The 19,078-nt window shown below is 41.9% G+C and overlaps 1 pseudogene; it reads right to left on the bottom strand.

Moving 5' to 3' along the window:
• Positions 1–19,078, bottom strand: part of LOC136586557 (ATP-binding cassette sub-family B member 5-like) — a 61,741-nt pseudogene that overhangs the window by 31,311 nt on the left and 11,352 nt on the right.

Genomic DNA, 19,078 nt, shown 5'->3' with positions numbered 1-19,078 from the left:
ATGTTCTAAAAAGCTGCATTGTGATGTCATTAAGGCTGTATTATGACACGTACAGCTTGGAACCACTAGAGCACGCCAGCCAATTACCATTGGAGTTGGAAGTGGGTAAACAAGCACTAGGATATCTTCCTAAGAAGCCACAGCAGCCGGATAAATTGTATGTTCCACCCAACGGCTATTTTATTCAGCCCGCAAGGGGGAAGCAGCGGCCTACAAAATCTCATTCAGGTAGGTAGGTTCAGTTCTTGGAGGTTGGGGAATGCTTATGGGCAAGGCCTTATGTCTCATCCCAACTTAATTCTCTCACTTCCCAATGTCATAGAAACTTCTGACTGCTTTTTAGATGCGGAAATGCTGCAGAATTTTCCACAGAAATCTCCGCTGAGCACATTCTATGATTTTACCCCCGTCGTTCTAAAAAGGACAAGGCTGTTTCAGAATAGACCGGGTGCAGATTCTGACTGCTTTTTGGACGCGGAAATACTGCAGAATGTGCTCAGCGGAGATTTCTGTGGAAAATTCTGCAGCATTTCCGCATCTAAAAAGCAGTCAGAATCTGCACCCGGTCTATTCTGAAAGAGCCCTGCCCATTTCTGCCACATGTACACATACCCCAGCGGTAATAGTGACACCTTCACCCCAGCGATAATAGTGACATCCCACAGCAGTAATAATAGTGACACTCCCCCCATTAGTAATAAGAGTGACATACCCCAGCGGTAAACCTCAGTGGTCGCTGCTGCCGTCATCTAGATATATAAAAACGTAGTATGTATGTATGTCTGTCTTCGCAGCAACGCGCGAACATGCCCCAACATGTTCTCATAAGCTGCATTGTGATGTCATTAAGGCTCTATTATGACACGTACAGCTTGGAACCACTAGAGCACGCCAGCCAATTACCATTGGAGTTGGAAGTGGGTAAACAAGTACTAGGATATCTTCCTAAGAAGCCACAGCAGCCGGATAAATTGTATGTTCCACCCAACGGCTATTTTATTCAGCCCGCAAGGGGGAAGCAGCGGCCTACAAAATCTCATTCAGGTAGGTAGGTTCAGTTCTTGGAGGTTGGGGAATGCTTATGGGCAAGGCCTTATGTCTCATCCCAACTCGATTATTCAATTCTAAGCGCAAAAGAATTAGCGTCCAAATTTTATTAGAAACTTGAAATTTGGCTCGAGCATTGATTATGTCATAAATAGGAAAAGTTAATGGGTCCCAACTCGATTATTCAATTCAAAGCGCCAAAGAATTAGCGTTCAAATTTTACGTACGGAATCTAATTCTCTCATTTCCTGATGTCATAGATAGATAGATAGATAGATAGATAGATAGATAGATAGACTGTATGCAATAACCTAGATAGATAGATAGATAGATAGATAGATAGATAGATAGATAGATAGATAGATAGATAGACTGTATGCAATAACCCAGATAGATAGATAGATAGATAGATAGATAGATAGACTGTATGCAATGACACGTACAGCTTGGAACCATAAATACTAGAGCACGCCAGCCATTTACAGTCAGTCTCCATTGGAGTTGGAAGTGGGCAAACATGTACTAGGCTATCTTCCCAAGAAGCCACAGCAGCCGGATAAATTGGATGTTCCACACAACGGCTATTTTATTCAGCCTGCAAGGGGGAAGCAGCGGCCTACAAAACCTCAGTGGTCGCTGCTGCCGTCATCTAGATATATAAAAACGAATGTATGTATGTCTGTCTGTCTTCGCAGCAACGCGCGACGGGTACGCTAGTATTTGATATTGTTCTTAATAGTTGTTGCAAACAGGACGGGCTCTTGGCTGACCACACCGATCATTTCTCTGTAGTGTCTAATATTCAGAGATCTTATATCATGCTCATCAACCATTATCTAAGCCAAAAGACCAAAACATGACTCAAACCTCAATACAAGGCCAATCAAATTTGTGAAGTTTCTATTTAGAAAAAAACAACAAATCTACTCACCGATCCCTCTTGTGGATCATACATTCTCTGTAGGAGCTGCACTGTGGTGCTTTTACCGCATCCACTTTGTCCGACCAATGCCACCGTCTGTCCAGGTTTAACTTTTAGATTAAGTCCTTTTAAAACCTTTTAGTTAAGCACAAAAGAGTCCATTGTGTATGTCCATTCACAAATACAAGATTACACATAATTTACAAAAAAAGCACAAAATGTAATGTAATAAAGCATACTATAGCAAAGAAATAACATAAAATTTACCTGAACCTTTGGCCTTGAAGGATAACAAAAATGCACATTTTTAAATTCAATATTTCCTTTTATATTATCAGGCTTGTACCCTTCTGTCGAATAACTGTTAATCGCAGATGACTGTGGGGTCGGGAAAGAAAACATAAAGACAAAAATTAAAATTTGTAAATAATAAAAAGTAAAATGTAATTGTCCACATAAAAGCATTGGTGAAGAATGAACAGTCATAAATCATCTCTTCCACTACTGGTAAAGGTTTTCTGGTGTTATCTAAATAAAGCTTAATCGCTATGCAAATGAAATGTAAATAACTTTCTAAGGGCTCATTCACATCAGCGCTTTTAATTTCTGTTTTGTTGTCATATTAGAAGAGGAGCAAAATGGGGGGGAAAGTTTGACTTCCCACTGATTATAGTGAGATTTCCTGAGCTTCAGTTGTGCTCATTTCATCTGTTTTCTATACTTTTATTTATTTTTTAATGAAAAAATAGTACATACCTCAGTGCTTTTTCTACTAAACAAATACAGAAAGTTAATTAAAAGGGCCCTTTTTTATTTTACACTAGCGTACCCGTCGCGCGTTGCTGCGAAGACAGACAGACATACATACATTCGTTTTTATATATCTAGATGACGGCAGCAGCGACCACTGAGGTTTTGTAGGCCGCTGCTTCCCCCTTGCAGGCTGAATAAAATAGCCGTTGTGTGGAACATCCAATTTATCCGGCTGCTGTGGCTTCTTGGGAAGATAGCCTAGTACATGTTTGCCCACTTCCAACTCCAATGGAGACTGACTGTAAATGGCTGGCGTGCTCTAGTATTTATGGTTCCAAGCTGTACGTGTCATTGCATACAGTCTATCTATCTATCTATCTATCTATCTATCTATCTATCTGGGTTATTGCATACAGTCTATCTATCTATCTATCTATCTATCTATCTATCTATCTATCTATCTATCTATCTATCTATCTATCTATCTAGGTTATTGCATACAGTCTATCTATCTATCTATCTATCTATCTATCTATCTATCTATGACATCAGGAAATGAGAGAATTAGATTCCGTACGTAAAATTTGAACGCTAATTCTTTGGCGCTTTGAATTGAATAATCGAGTTGGGACCCATTAACTTTTCCTATTTATGACATAATCAATGCTCGAGCCAAATTTCAAGTTTCTAATAAAATTTGGACGCTAATTCTTTTGCGCTTAGAATTGAATAATCGAGTTGGGATGAGACATAAGGCCTTGCCCATAAGCATTCCCCAACCTCCAAGAACTGAACCTACCTACCTGAATGAGATTTTGTAGGCCGCTGCTTCCCCCTTGCGGGCTGAATAAAATAGCCGTTGGGTGGAACATACAATTTATCCGGCTGCTGTGGCTTCTTAGGAAGATATCCTAGTACTTGTTTACCCACTTCCAACTCCAATGGTAATTGGCTGGCGTGCTCTAGTGGTTCCAAGCTGTACGTGTCATAATAGAGCCTTAATGACATCACAATGCAGCTTATGAGAACATGTTGGGGCATGTTCGCGCGTTGCTGCGAAGACAGACATACATACATACTACGTTTTTATATATCTAGATGACGGCAGCAGCGACCACTGAGGTTTACCGCTGGGGTATGTCACTCTTATTACTAATGGGGGGAGTGTCACTATTATTACTGCTGTGGGATGTCACTATTATCGCTGGGGTGAAGGTGTCACTATTACCGCTGGGGTATGTGTACATGTGGCAGAAATGGGCAGGGCTCTTTCAGAATAGACCGGGTGCAGATTCTGACTGCTTTTTAGATGCGGAAATGCTGCAGAATTTTCCACAGAAATCTCCGCTGAGCACATTCTGCAGTATTTCCGCGTCCAAAAAGCAGTCAGAATCTGCACCCGGTCTATTCTGAAACAGCCTTGTCCTTTTTAGAACGACGGGGGTAAAATCATAGAATGTGCTCAGCGGAGATTTCTGTGGAAAATTCTGCAGCATTTCCGCATCTAAAAAGCAGTCAGAAGTTTCTATGACATTGGGAAGTGAGAGAATTAAGTTGGGATGAGACATAAGGCCTTGCCCATAAGCATTCCCCAACCTCCAAGAACTGAACCTACCTACCTGAATGAGATTTTGTAGGCCGCTGCTTCCCCCTTGCGGGCTGAATAAAATAGCCGTTGGGTGGAACATACAATTTATCCGGCTGCTGTGGCTTCTTAGGAAGATATCCTAGTGCTTGTTTACCCACTTCCAACTCCAATGGTAATTGGCTGGCGTGCTCTAGTGGTTCCAAGCTGTACGTGTCATAATACAGCCTTAATGACATCACAATGCAGCTTTTTAGAACATGTTGGGGCATGTTCAAGGGCGTCCGATGTTGATGACATCAGTGATGACATCACAATAGCAGGTGGCTTACTTATTCGATCTACGTGGGGGGGGGGGCGTAACTTTCGACGACGCTCGCGCGCCATTTATCGTAGGATATTTGTACTATGCCTATAATCTTCCCAGGAGTGTACTTAACAACTTCCCAAAGTTTCATGGCGATCGGATGAATGGTGTAGTAGCGCATAAAGGACAAACACGCACGCACGCACGCACGCACGCACGCACGCACGCAGACAGACATACATTCAATTTTATATATATAGATTATTGTAAATGGGTAACAGGGCTGAGCACAAAGGTTACAGTTTGGCATTGTTTTTATTGTCTGTGTAACTGATTCATTTTAAATGAGCATGCACAAAAGAGAAAAAGACAAAAAAAAATGAATCTGTTAAAAACAGGAGTAAACAAAATGAAACAAACTTAATCCTTTCCAATCCAATTTCTATCCTGGTTTCCCTATGGGACTTACTCTTTTTCTGCCGTTATACAATGATGCTATATGCTGGCTAAAGCCAGTACTGCATGAGGTGACGCGTTGGATAGGCTCCGACAGCAGAGAGGCTGGCAATATACAGTAAGAGAACCCCGACGGACTACTTCCAACATCGGAGCTGTACAGCCTTAAGTCATAATGTCGTTAGACGTCAGACAGTGGATTGGGAAGGGTTAAATTATTGTTTTTGTGATAAATCTGTCTACTGAAAAAAACAGAAACTGTAGGGGCGTGGCCTGGCTTCAGAGCGGGAAGACGTGTTCTCTGGAGCTCCTCTCAGGATACCTAAAAAATACGAGAAATCTCCCCCCTTTAGTGGCACAGAGGACGTCTGGCGACCCTTGTGAGTGCTCAGTGGTGCAAAAAAAGCCAAAATGATCCATTGCCAGAAATACCTCTGCAGATAGAGGCCACCAGAAACCTCCAATCCTACCCGGATTCTGAAAGTCCCCTAACTATTAGTACTCTGAAAGAAATGCTGCTATCTCTACAGAAGGACATTTCACAAGACATGCAAAATCTCTCAGGTCAATTCCAATCCAATATAGACCATTTGGCCGCCCTTACTGATCACATCGAACTAAAGATGGGAGAATTCACCAAGGCACATAACCAGCTAGTAGATGCTCATGGAAATCTGGAGTAAGTAGTAATCTGTTTACGAGCAAAAGTTACAGATCTAGAAGACCGATCTAGAAGAAATAATCTCAAATTTCGGGGAATTCCAGAAATGGTGTCATCATCTGACATTCCCCAGTATTTACCTAAGATGCTTCAAACACTTCTCCTGGATCTCCCTGTCGTGGAATATTTGACAGAGCCCACAGGATACCGAAAGCCCGCTCCTTTCCTGAATCCGCTCCAAGAGATATCCTGGTTAGGATCCATGTCTATGGACTAAAGACTAAAGAAGAGACTGTCTGTTTGAAGATGTAGGGGTTCCCTGCCAGCCACATTCGAAAAAAATCAGATATTCCCAGACCTCTCTGCTGCTACACTAAAGTCGCGCAGGCAATTTGCGGAAATCACAGCAGCACTTCGAGGGGCTCACATCAAATACAAGTGGGGCTTTCTCACCAAACTAATGATTTCTAGAGATGGAACACTCCATGTTGTGGCATCGGTGGTGGAAGGCCTCTCTCTTTTGAAGATATTGGAAATCCAGACTTCCCAGAAACCCCCAGAGAGGGTGGGGAAGAATGGTCAACCGCAGGCAAACATGGTCAACATGCGTGAACTGGTAATCTATTAAGTTTTTTTTCTTGCTATTCGTAGCCGTTTATACATGGTTCGTAATGCTATCCCCTCAAATTCTATTCACCCAACCCCCGCTGGCGATGGGTGAACAATATTTTGATGTTTTCAAATGTTGATATCTATTTTTATGTTTCTATTGGTTATAACTGTTTACCTAGGAGGTCCTTTCCCCATTTTAGGTTTCTATCTACAATAACAAGACAACACAACAGTCTAGCTCCTAGCCCACCTGGCAGTCATGCCTATTAACATTATATCATTGAATGTTAAGGGTTCTGAATAGCCCCTACAAGCGCAATATGCTCTGGCGGGAGGCTCTTAAGCTCTGTTCGGATGTTTTTTTTTCGCTCAGGAAACACATTTCCTGAAGGATAGACAACCCCCTTGCACACATCCTAAATTCCCAAATCTATTATTTGCTTCTAACCCCGGAAAAAAGAAAGGAGGAGTACTAATTGCCGTAATGGTACTATCTACACCTTTGTAAATGTCTATTTCTCTCCAAAACGTTAGGACGTTAGGCTAGATTCTTCAGGCACATCCTGTCAGAAGCGGCTAAAATTCAGGAGGGTAACTTAGTAATTGGAGGAGATTTCAACTCTGTGTTTGACCCCTCGCTAGACTAATCCGCGAGCACTAGACATTCATCGCCTGTTGTTCCGATCCTACATAGGAAGGAACTACATGACGTATGGAGGTGTCTACACGGTTTGGAAAGAGATTATACATTTCTCTCCCTGCCCCACTCTTCCTATTCTAGAATCGATATGTTTGTATTGCAGTGGAGGGGTTTGGTGGAAGTCCTGCGGGCTGAAATTAGGACTATTACGTGGTCTGACCATGCCCCGATATCCTTAAAGAAAAATGTAGCCAATCTCCAGCATCCCCATGGAGGCTGAACGAATTTACTCTCAACCACCCCGAATATGAGCAGCCCCTCAAAAAAGAGTTAGAAGAGTTTTTTCTGAATAACGTAGGCTCTGTCCCGAACACATTTTCTGTATGGAATGCGCACAAAGCTTTCATGAGAGGCCTGTTTATTAAATTTAGCTTGAGGATTAAAAGTAAAAGAGAAGAGGAATTTAATCGCCTGATGGAACAAATTAATTCATTAGATTCCTTAAATAAAACCGAACCGTCACCACAGAAAACAGCTGATTTCTTTAAACTACGAGTAAAACTTCAAAACCCTTCTAGCTGCCAGGCATGATATCACATTCCAGAAGTTAAAAATGCAATTTTATGCACATGACAATAGAACAGGAGCATTACTAGCAAAACAACTTAAAGACCTCAAAGCCAAAGAGAAAATTAGATTCCTTTTAGACTCAAACGGTAAAAAAATCACTCATCCCCAAAAGATCGCAAATGCATTTGCTGCATATTATTCATCTCTATATAACCTAAAGAATAACAAAAACTTACACCACCCGCAAAATGAAGAAATTCAGAGTTTCCTACAGAGTATCAACCTCCCCAGCCTATCCCTCGAACAAGTGGCCACACTCTCAGTGCCAATTACTCAGCAGGAAGTCCTGGACACAATTAAACTATTGAAGTCTCATAAGGTGCCGGGTCCGGATGGTTTTCAAATGGTTATTATAGAAAATATGCCCCTTTGCTGGATCCTTACCTGGCGTCTGTATTCAACGGGGAGATGAACAATGGCTCCTTCCCACCTGAGATGCTAGAGGCATTGATTGTTACGATTCCTAAACCAAGAAGGGAAAATACCTCCTCGGCTAATTTCCGACCCATCTCCCTGTTGAACACAGACGTTAAAATCTATGCAAAGCTCTTAAGAGTGAGGATGTTCTCGGTCCTTCCGGCACTAGTAGCAACGGACCAAGTGGGATTTGTCCCCAGAGACAGGCTCCTAATGGTACATGGCGATTTCTGAACCTCGTCAGGGTAGCGAAAAGGAATGGGATCTCTGCTTTGCTCCTGGCGCTAGATGCAGAGAAAGCATTTGATCGGATTTATTGGGGATTCCTGAGGGCTACCCTGGAGAGGTTCGATTTCTCAGGGTCCATTATAGTAGCGATCATGTCTCTGCACTCTGCAAGAGTCTTTTCCTCAAGTTGTATGTCTCCTCCATTCGCTATCTCTTATGGCACAAGGCAGGGGTGCCCTCTCTCGCCACTAATCTTTGCTCTACTGATGGAGCCGCTGGCGTAGCGGATTAGGCATAACCAAAATATACAAAGAATTAAAATAGCATCTCAAAAACACAAAATAGGATTATACGCAGATGGCGTCATACTTGCAATTACTAACCCTATTACCCCCCTGTCACAGGCCCTGTCCACCCTAACCCAATTTGGTGGGGTTTCATATTATAAGATGAATACTTCAAAATCACAGATGTTAAATATTGGTATAGATGCTAAGACAAAACAATTTATATCGGCCTCCTTTCCCTTCACTTGGAGTGAGCACTCTATCCCGCACCTAGATATTAATATAGCATACCCTATCTCCCTTACTTTTGCTAAAAACTATCTACCTCTTCTTAATCAGGTCCCACGAATCTTAAACAATTTTCGTAAACCTTTCATATCCTGGGCAGGTAGACTCACAGCGGTTAAGATAATGATCCTTCCACGAATTTTGTACATTTTCAGAACAGTAGTGATCCCTATCACTAGGTATTTCCTTTCTAAGCTCCAATCCATTATTAACCAATTTATTTGGGAAGGAGCCCATGCCAGAATCAAATTTTCCACCCTTGCAAGACCATACGAGTTAGGGGGCATGAGGGCTCCTGACATTAAACAATATTTTGCTGCAGCCATTTTAGCCCAAATTAAACAAAGGTGGTTCATTGCTCAAAAGATGGATTTCTATACAGGCGGCGTCCCGTTGATTACCCTTCTTGTAGTGAGGGAACCCTCCTTGACGACAAATGCGCTGCCGAGTCTTCAAGTCTCGGTCCAGATATGGAGCCAACTAGTCTCCTCGGCCTCAGTAAAGGACCCGATCATGACTCTCCCCTTAAGACTCCTTTCCTCTATCCTTTCAGATTTTGACTTTGGAGGGTGGGAGGAATTCGGTATCAAAAAATAGGTGACCTATGTAAAGAGGGGGCTGTAATGGACTTCCCTACGCTAAGTGAGTTATTTCATCTCCCTAGTAGACTGGGCTTTGCTCACTTGAGATACGCTTTACAGACCTTGGATATCCATAGCCCGATGTTCCCTAAGGCGCCCTTCATTTTTCGTTTCACTCCCTGTGAGTGCTTCTGGCAGTATATCCGCATTTTATGAGGATTCTTTGGAAATTTGATCTAAAGCAACAGTTTAGCCTGGAATAATGGAAAGGTGCCCTTGCCTGGACTAAGAAGATATTGCACGGCATTACCCACTGGGAATCTTCCTAGAAGATATTCCTGTGCTCGTATCTGACTCCAGCAAGGTTGTCCAGAATGAATAAAGATGCTCCAGAGACATGCTGGAGAGGTTGTGGTGTGAAGGGCACGTACTTCCACATGTGGTGGTCGTGTCCGGCTATACGTTCCTTTTGGAACATTGGAGATCAAAAGATGGTCCCTCTATTCTTGAGGTGAAAAACTTGGTGAATCAAAACTTTCACTTAGAGGAAGCTTATTCCCGCAGACATGTCATTAAGCCCTCTCGGATGTCCGCTTGGGCAACTTGGCTGGATTGTATGATGGCAAACTCTATGCGATTGGGAACCGTGGTGGCCGGGTATGTGCAAGGGAAGAGATGTAGACAGATGAGATAGGCGGGGCCTGGGCACAGAAACGCGCACCTACGCTAAACGGCGGTGGGGGAGAGTGGAGGGGAGCTCTCACTTTCCCCTCCGCTACCCCCTGCCGCCCGCTGCTCACTGCTACCCCCCCTTTCTCCCCAAGCACGGAGAAGAAAGGCAGTTACTCGAGATGAGTGAGGCTCCCTCGAGTAACTGACCTTATCGAGCATGCTCGCTCATCTCTAGTCAAGACATTAGTTTGCTGTGAATGAATGAAAGTATTATTGTTTACATTCACATACAGCAAAACTGGTGATACTTAGGCAAAGCTCACATGGTGAGACAGTAAAACACTTACTAGAAGCTACAGCTGCATCTCTGTGTCTCTCTGCCTCTCTCTCTCACTGCAGCTGCACCCTCAAAATACCTTCCAAGCCTCCTAGAAATTAGTGTGAATGTTTTTAAAGAAAACATGTAATATTTTGCAGTGCAGCCTAGATGAGATCTTAATATAGCAAAAGTTTTGTTTCCAAAAAAATATACTCAGTGCTTTACCTGGTTAATAGTATGGAATATTTGATAAGCAGCGCCTCTTGCCACTGAGAAAGCTTCAAGATGAGAAGCAGCTTCACCAACGCAAGAACTGCTAAGGACAATGCAGAATAAGACCTGAAAGGAGAGACATTAAAGGGGTTGTCTCGCGAAAGCAAGTGGGGTTAAGCACTTCTGTATGGCCATATTAATGCACTTTGTAATATACATCATGCATTAAATATGAGCCATACAGAAGTTATTCACTTACCTGCTCCGCTGCTGGCGTCCCCGTTGCTATGGCTCCGTCTAACTTCGGTGTCTTCTTGCTTTTTTAGACGCGCTTGCGCAGATCTATCTTCTCCATTCGGCTCGGCATCACCTGCATTTTGGCTCCGCCCCCTTGTACGCGTCATCGCGAAGCTCCGCCCCCGTCACATGTGCCGATTCCAGCCAATCAGAGGCTGGAACGGGGACGCCAGCAACGGAGCAGGTAAGTGAATAACTTCTGTATGGCTCATATTTAATGCACGATGCATATTACAAAGTGCATTAATATGGCCATACAGAAGTGCTTAACCCCACTTGCTTTCGCGAGACAACCCCTTTAATGTAAGATAGACTTTATAAATCATTTAATTACAGACCTTTTATAGAATGATTACTAACCAAGGGATCTTGGTTATACAAAGCTACAAAAAACCTCTTTTAATATTCATTTTGTAAACTCACCGCAAGAACATCTCCGATGGTATATCCATTTCCTCCCAATACTAAGACTGAGCCATACCAAAATCCAAGTGCATAAGAGCCATAAATAAAGCCATACATAACACCAACAGCCAACTGAGAGGTAATGGTCTTTTTTATTCCAATTTTTTTGGCCTCTCCTAAATTATTTGTATATCTAAAAATATGAGAACACATTATTTAAGTACTGCATTACTTTTATCTGAAAAGCCATTATATGAGTCCATATATGACATATGTACCTTTGTATTTCTTTCTCTTGTCCACCAAATGCGACCACGGTCCGAACCGATGAAAGAACTTCTTCAGCTACAGCTCCAGCTGTTGCATAAGCTGACAGCTCCTGACTAGTCAGTGATACTACCATCTAAAAAAGTGATTAATATTAGCGAGTCTAGCATAATCGCAGTCATATTCCATTCTTACCAGCAGTTAAGAATCGCAAAAAAATTATTTTACTTTTCCTAATACTTTACATATCAACACTACAGTTTTTGTAGAGGACGACAACACCAGCTTCACAGGATTCCGGTTGCAAATGTCTGAGTAGAACTCCAAAAAGATAAGGGGTGGGTCATTGTAGACGCCTTTATATTGACCTCTTTAAAGAGCTTGTCCAGGATTAGAAAACAAGGTCTGCTATTGTAGCTCATCTCCAGTCAGGGCGAGCATTGGTGGAGGTCAAAATGGGGAATGGCTGAGAGTTTCCAATCTCAAAGGGGTCTCCTATCACTGTTTCCCCTCCTTGCAGTTTTAAAATTCTGCCCCCCACTGCCCAGGTTAAGCCTGCTTCCAAGAGATTCCCTGAACTCTCCCTGTAATGATTGGACAGAGCTGATGAAGCTTTTTGCCCAATCACAGAGAGAACTGTGCAGTCTACGTGCTCATCTCTTTGATCAGCAGAGGGAGGAAATAGGAAGCTGAACTATCAGGTTCTGTGGGAGAGGAGAGACATGGAGAGCAGTCCTTGAGGATGGCATAGGGAGCAACCTGTGAGAGAACTAGAGGCATAAGAAGAAGTGTGTACAAGAACACATATGGAGCAACACTATGCACATATTTAGGGATAGCAACAGAATAGGGAATTTGTGTAGGTGGGCAGAAGGCAAAGAAGCTGCTGGAAAAGCAAGGAGCTAAAGATGTCTGGACAGCAAATTGTGCAGACGCAAGTCATAGTTGAAAGAAATCTTCATGGTGGTCTGGGCCTGATGAAAAAGATGGGAAAAGTGAATGACTACAATCAAAGAAAATGTCACCTGGATTTAAGGGTGCTGCAATCACTTACATGGTCTGCAGAGCAGCTATGTAGAACTTGTACAGTATCTATGACTATATAGTAGGGTGGCCCAAAAAAATCAACCTTCAACTATAAAGCAAGACACCCTCTAATTTTTTTCCCTTTAACAAACCTTTATTTGGGGCAGAGTTTCAGCTTCTTATGTCTATGACAAGGTTGTGCTCAAAGACCATGACTTTTTTACTAATGACAAAGAAGAACAATTGTTGCTTCAAATCATGGAAGCAAATTGCAAGGCTGTTCCAACATAGATTGCCACGAAGTCTGCTGCCCAGTCCTTAAGCGTTGACTGACAAGTATTTGTGTTGTAATTTTGACTATTTTCATATATTTGGAGGTATTTTTGGAGGAACAACAAAAATGTGTAAATTGTAAGGACAAATACCATTGTCAATACTTCATGTTTTAAAGTATAGTGGGTTTTTTGCAAAAGCATATTGTTAATATTAATGCTGTAACTTGTGTACTTGGAAACCTTTTGTGTAAGCACCACTTCTCATAATATACATCACTTTTGAGCCACATCCTGCAGTTGGAATTTAAAGCTAAAACTTTACCCCAACATTACTATTAGCAGATGTAACAAATTGGGAAGGTGTCTTGCTGTATAGCAGTCACTTTTTTATTTGCCATATTCCTACTATATAGTCATTGTGTGGTGGTAATATTGGCCTTTATCCCTAGTAAACTGAGTGGGCCTGATCTGCAATTTAATTCCCAGTCCATGGACAGATGAATTTGCACTCTTTCTAGCAAAAACAGACACTTTTCTAATTCTGGACAAGTAACGCTTCTATTTAAATTCTTTTAGAATCTTGATTTAGTATTATGACAGTTCCTGAAATAGTTTCACATTGATGCAACATGTTATAAAGCCAGCGTAGTACTTTATAGCCCATTTTTTAATGAAACTTCATACAGTTTGATGGATATTTTCTTTAGTGGAACCTTTCACTAATGCCTAGAAAAGTATAATGGCCTGTTATAAAACTCTTATAGATAGATTAAAACATATTCTGCTTTTTCAAATGTAACTTATACAATTTGCCAAATTATAAATGGTCTCCTCACCAGTGCTTCATATATTTAACACATTATTATGTTATACATTGTGTTTGCTTTAGTGTATTAACAAAATTGAAGACTTTACCTTGGAACAAATTGCGGTTGAAATCGCCACCAACGGGCTTGTGGCCAGTATGACCAGTGCCAGTTGCCACCCCTTGGCTACTCCAATTACTAGCCCTCCTACGGCACATACAACATTTTGCACAAGATTGCCAACTTTATCTCCAATTCCATCATTGATCTTATTGACATCTCTACAAAAACAATCAGTGCTGTAAATAAAATATACACTAATACAAAAGATCCAGTACAAGACTAGGACAGGATGATGGTTCTCTTACTCGGTAAGACGAGTGTTCATTTCTCCAGATTTGTTCACATCAAACCAACTAATGTCTTTTGACAAAACTGCATGAAAAAACATTTTCCTCATCCTCCTTGTCTGTCTTGCTGCAGCTAAAACCCAAAAAGACACTTGGACATAGCCACAGAGTAGAACAGCCGCTCCTATTCCCACATCGTACAAGGCATACCTGGGGGTACAAATAATAGCATAATAGATACAATTATTCTCTCATAACAAAGTGTGGCTAAAAATCATATAAATCAATATACTGACTCGGTCATCTGTTCCGTTAGTGATTTGAACGTTTCACATTCAGCTATGAAAAAAAAAGAAAATGTATTATATTGGATTGTAATTAGAGATGAGCGAACGTACTCGGATAAGCACTACTCGTCCAAGTAATGTGCTTTATCCGAGTATCTCGCCGCTCGTCCTGAAAGATTCGGGGCGCTCCGCTGCTGACAGGTGAGTCGCAGCGGGGAGCGGGGCAGAGCGGGCGGGAGAGAAGGAGAGAAAGATCTCCCCTCCGTTCCTCCCCGCTCTCCCCTGCAGCTCCCCGCTCCGTGCCGGCACCCGAATCTTTCAGGACGAGCGGGGAGGTACTCGGATAAAGCACATTACTCGGACGAGTAGTGCTTATCCGAGTACGTTCGTTCATCTCTAATTGTAATTTCATCATCGGTTAAAGAGATTTTTCAACTGGGGGATTGAAGATGAATGTTAGATTGCTGGGGGTCTTAGCGCTCGGTCTGCTGTTTTCATACCTTCCATTAAGTTGTATGGATTGGCAGCATGCTGCAACTGCTCCATACAAATCCATAAATCTTGTATAACTCTCAAGAGTCATAAGAGTATTGTTACTATATTCAAAATTAAAGGTAACCTTAGCTCTAGCCTGCCAAATGGAATTATGATTTATCACTGCATCAGTGTGTGTATCGTTTTCTGTTGAAATTACATGTTTTTGTCATATTAAAAAATCTGATTTATTTCCAGCTTCAGTGTGACCCGTTATCTGTACAATTCCATTAGAAACAAACTGAAATCATTTATGATGGAAAAATAAACATAACAAAACTAAAATGTAGCTGCATAAGTGTGAACACCCTCTTATATTTGGGGATAGGGTTGTATTCAGAATTAGCCATTCACATTTAAACTCACGATAAAAAGTAGCAAGTACACAGCTGCCATTATTTACAGTGATTCTGATTCACACTATATAAAGTTCAGCTCTTCTAGTAGAATTTTCCTGACATTTACTTAGTTGTGTTTTTCAGCAAAAGCCATGGTCCATAAAGAGCTTACAACACATCAAAGGGGATCTGATTGTTGAAAGGTATCAGTCAGGAGAAAGGTAGAAAACATTTCCAAAACATTATATATACCATGGAACACAGTAAAGACGATCATCAAGAAGTGGATTAAATTTGACACAACAGTGATACTACCAAGGACTGAACATCCCTCAAAAATTTATGAAAATACCCAAAGAAAATTGGTCCGGGAGGCTGCCAAAAGGCTGAGAGCAACATTAAAGGAGTTGCAGAAATTTTAAGCAAGTTCTGGTTGTGTAGTGCATGTGCCAACCATCTCTTGTATTCTACATATGTCTGGGCTGTGGTGTAGAAGGCAAGACAGAAACCTTTTCTGATGAAGAAAAAGATCCAGGTGTGGCTATGTTTTGCCAAAACCTACATCAAGTCTGCCAAAAGTATGTGGGAGGACACAGCAGCATAACTTGAAGCTTTGGGGCCCCAATACAAAATCTGTAACAGGGCACCCAACTATAATGCTTTATTCATGGTACTGGGCTCCCTATTTGGGGAAAAGAGCACTTATGGCCCCCCTAAGGCTCATGGGCCCAGGTTCAACTGCATCCCCTATAGTTACGCCCCTGGGAGAACATGTTATGGTCTGATGAGATCAAGGTTAAATGTTTTGTCAATAATTACAAAAGGTATATTTGATACAAAGCCAACACTAGGCATCACCTAAAGACCACTAGGCCCGCAGTGAAGATGGTGGAGGCAGCATTATGCTTTGGGGCTGTTTTTCTGCTGCTGGAATTGGGGATTTAGTCAAGGTGGAGGGAAGTATGAACAGCTTCAAATATCAGTGCATTTTGGCATGAAACCTTCAGGCCTCTGCTAAAAAGCTGAAGATGAATAGGAATTTTATCTTTTAGCAAGACAAGGACCCAAAGCACACTTTCAAATAAAGAAAAGAATGGCTTTGTCAGAAAAAGCACAAACTTTTGTAATGGCCCAGCCAGAGCCCAGACCAGAATCCCATTGCAAATCTTTGAGTTTACTTCAAGAGGGTGCTACACACAAGATGCCCTTATAATCTGACAGATTAGAAGCACTTTTGCAAGGAATAATGGGCAAAGATTACCAAATCAAGATATGCCATGGTGATAGATACCTACCCAAAAAGATCGAATGCTGTCATAAAGTCAAAGGGTACATCAACAAAATATCATTTTTAGGGTGTGCTTATTTATGCAACCACATTATTTATTTTTTTTCCCACCCTAAAAGATTTCAGTTTGCTTTTCAATCTAGTTGTACAGATAATGGGTCACATTGTAGGTGGAAGTAAATCTGTAATGATTCATCTTTGTCAAATTTTTTAAAATAGAAATAAAATGGCATTTTAACAGGGGTGTGTAGACTTTTTATATCCACTGTAGGTCCATAGACAGAGTTCCATAGAAGAAAAATAGGGCCATGATTTCCATAAAATATGGTGTATTTTTAAGTGGAAAAGTGCAGGCAACCCTTAAAAGGGTTCTGTAACTAAAAAAGAAAAATTCTATACTTATCTATTTCCCCATCAGTCTACCAGATCTTCACCTTCCTCAACTTCTCCTGTTTCCTGCAGTCCATGGGGCGGGGGTCACTTTACCTTCAGCTGCCTGATTCTTCTCCTTTCTGTGAGGTTATGTACATTTGGTTGGCAGTCTTCTACCTGCCAACCAATGTACGTTATGTCACAGCTCGCAGGCCAGCAGGAGGACTACCTATCTTCTTTAGAGATTGCTCATGCGAGTTGTCTCTGAAATATATTACAGGTCCTTCCTAGACAGTGAAGCTACAGCACAGGAACATGACCTTCACTGACCCGGCCGGAAGGAATTTGAGGAATGCAGCCTTCATAACAAGCTGGGCCCAGCGTGCGGTGAGGTGACCCGGGACACCTCCAAAGCTCAGCTAGGAGAAGATGTGCTAAGGAAACTGACAGGGAAGGAATAGGTAAGTAAAGATTTCTTTTTTTTTTTTAATGATAAAACCCCTTTAAGCCATGGGCCATGAGGCAGTGCCTGATTACTGGAAGGAACACTGTGATTTCTGTTGAAAGGGTAAATGAGTTTATCTTCTTTAGGTATCAACATAATGTAACCCCGAAGAACACTAGAGGATTCTAGATCATAAATCTACAGACAGAGGCTGGGGAGTATTACAGATTTGCATTTCAGCTCCCTAAATAATAGCAGTTGATTGCTGGGGATCAGTAGCTGCCCGGAGAGCCAAATTCTGAACTGATATACCTATAAAATGTTTAGTTTTTTGACACAATCATAAATTGTGTCAAAACATGTCAATATGTGGCTAAATATGGAAAAAAAATCATAACGTGAGTCTTACTTCTACTTTGGTTTGCTGAATCGTGACATACAAAGCTGTCTGCCATTTCCCCAAACACAAGCATCAATAGTGGTTGGCACATGCCGTTTCCTACAGCTCCAAGAAATCCAGTAATCATGAGGAAAATATCCAGTCGAGTCGCATATCGAAACTAAGAAACAACAAAGAAAATCACTTAATAATTTACAATTATAGAAGAGGAATACTGTTAGTGTCAGATCTAAAAGTCTCTTTTACTTTATCAATAACGACTGGCCTTATATACATTCTCATTAGAGATGAGCGAGCGTACTCGTCCGAGCTTGATGCTCGTTCGAGTATTAGGGTACTCGAGATGCTCGTTACTCGAGACGAGCACCACGCTTTTTTTTTGTATATCGGGCGTGCAGACCATTGCGTCCTCAGTCTGCAGTCATTTTACAGAGTATAGGGGCAGTACTGGTGATACAGGGACAGTGGGAAAGGTGAAAGAGATATACTGTCTATATAGGCAGTGTGGTAGTTCCCACAAAGTTAAAAAATATACAATATTTGGCCTGCCTGTCAGTGCCTTCCGTTTACAGCGTCTCTGCTGGGGGTAGTAGTTGGTGAATTAATACCCAGCCTTGCGCATAATTGTTTCCTGCCTCTGCAGTGCATTTACCTTCAGTTTACAGCGTCTCTGCTGGGGGTAGTAGTTGGTGAATTAATACCCAGCCTTGCGCATAATTGTTTCCTGCATCTGCAGTGCGTTACGTACGCGAAGTCAGCCTCCAACAGGGCAATCGAAATACAGTGTATATCACAGGCAGTGTGCTTGTTCCCACAAAGTTAAAAAATATACAATATTTGGCCTGCCTGTCAGTGCCTTCCGTTTACAGCGTCTCTGCTGGTGGTAGTAGTTGGTGAATTAATACCCAGCCTTGCGCATAATTGTTTCCTGCCTCTGCAGTGCGTTTGCCTTCAGTTTACAGCGTCTCTGCTGGGGGTAGTAGTTGGTGAATTAATACCCAGCCTTGCGCATAATTGTTTCCTGCGTCTGCAGTGCGTTACGTACGCGAAGTCAGCCTCCAACAGGGCAATCAAAATACAGTGTATATCACAGGCAGTGTGCTTGCTCCCACAAAGTTAAAAAATATACAATATTTGGCCTGCCTGTCAGTGCCTTCCGTTTACAGCGTCTCTGCTGGGGGTAGTAGTTGGTGAATTAATACCCAGCCTTGCGCATAATTGTTTCCTGTCTCTGCAGTGTGTTTGCCTACAGTTTACAGCGTCTCTGCTGGGGGTAGTAGTTGGTGAATTAATACCCAGCCTTGCGCATAATTGTTTCCTGCATCTGCAGTGCGTTACGTACGCGAAGTCAGCCTCCAACAGGGCAATCA

The sequence above is a fragment of the Eleutherodactylus coqui genome, chromosome 12 (genome assembly GCF_035609145.1).
Source record: "Eleutherodactylus coqui strain aEleCoq1 chromosome 12, aEleCoq1.hap1, whole genome shotgun sequence".
NCBI lineage: Eukaryota > Metazoa > Chordata > Amphibia > Anura > Eleutherodactylidae > Eleutherodactylus > Eleutherodactylus coqui.
This window is presented reverse-complemented; position numbering and strand designations above follow the sequence as displayed.